Source organism: Mesitornis unicolor, unplaced genomic scaffold (assembly GCF_000695765.1).
Source record: "Mesitornis unicolor isolate BGI_N332 unplaced genomic scaffold, ASM69576v1 scaffold47314, whole genome shotgun sequence".
In the NCBI taxonomy this organism is placed as follows: domain Eukaryota; kingdom Metazoa; phylum Chordata; class Aves; order Mesitornithiformes; family Mesitornithidae; genus Mesitornis; species Mesitornis unicolor.
Genome location: NW_010178956.1, coordinates 1 through 1,506, shown reverse-complemented (window position 1 = coordinate 1,506; position 1,506 = coordinate 1).

Below are 1,506 nucleotides of genomic sequence, written 5' to 3'. Positions count from 1 at the left end.
CTGCTGAAGGCAAGGGCAAGAGTGTCTGGGGCAGCAGAGTTGCAGTGTGAAACAAGTGGGGAGTTTTTCCTGTGAGAAGTAGTGGCATGCATCTGTACAGCGATGGATGTGGAGGAGACAGGAGACGAAGCTGCAGAGCTGTGGAAACACAAACTAATGGTGTGTAGGAGACAGGAGGTGAAGCTGTGCGCAGAGCTGTGGAAGCGCAAGCTTATGGGCGCAGTGGTGGCTTTGGCCCCTGGGGAGCCTGAGTTCTTGCATGGATTCCCGGCAGCCTTATGCAAGCTGAAGTGGCTTCTCTCCTTCTGACGACATTACAAGCTATGGGGAAAACAGTCATAGTCAAGGGTTAGTTTTGTCTTAAGACAAAATAAGTATCTTTGAGATCACTTGGTGCTGAGGTACACTCTGGAGAGGAGCTTAGAGACTGATCAAAGCTCAGGCGACTCGCAGTGTATGAGGTGCACACTTTCATGCGCCCTGCAGCTGGGATAGTCTTGTGGCATGTACAGTAGCTGCTGAGCTTTTTTCTGGGTTTTTTTTGCTTTTAAAATCTTGTCAAAATGATTTTTTGGTTGCTGGGTTCTTGTGAAATTCTTCTTGGAATACTTGGATGCTGTGAAATTTCTGAGTAGTGAAGTGAGATAAGAGGTGTATGGAAAAAAAATTGGATTTACTTGGATTTGTAGATTTATTCATTACTGGCTTGGATTTTATGTTTTTGAAGCATGTTATGAGTGATTTTTTTTTTTTCCTAACTGAGATAAGCTCTTCAGTGCTGAGCTATAATGTGCACAGCCATGAATAGTTCAATATTTCATTAAATTCTGCTAGTGCCAAAAGTGTTAAAGGCTTTAATTGAATACATAATTTATAGCTGGGCTTGCTGAGTCACTGAGTGCTTTGTTGCTGCAACTGATGACGTGTTGCACTTCACTTCTCAATTTTAATAGATATTTTGGGGAGGTGGAGTGTTGTTAGTAATATCTTCTTTGAATTGAATGTAAACACCTGGATGTTGTTTGAGTACTTAAAATATTTAATTTGAAACTTTCAATGTTGACACTGATGGGTAGCAAGGTTCCTTGAATTTAATATGCCCCAGAATCTGAAGAGGTCTTAATATGCTCCCATGACAGCGATTAAAAAGATGTTAAGTACTCTTCTGTCTGTGTAATGAGGTTCATCGGGCAGGGATGTTTAAATCTGGTGCTTTGGTTTGTGTTCACTTTCAGCTTTCTTTCAATCCTGTAAAATGGTCTCCACACCTTGTGTTGAGGTGGATTTGTTAACAGGAATCCTCTGCATGGCAACAGCCATGGATTTTGGTTTTTTTGATTGGGTTTTTTTGGGTTTGGTGTTCTGTGGTTGGTTTGTTTGTTTTTTGTTGTTTCTTTTTCTTCTGGTGGGTGCTGATAATAGTTTAAAGTAACTGTATACTGGTTTTGCCAAACACTGTTTCTAACAGAACTTTTTACATAGAAATGTTTATTATTATTATTATTA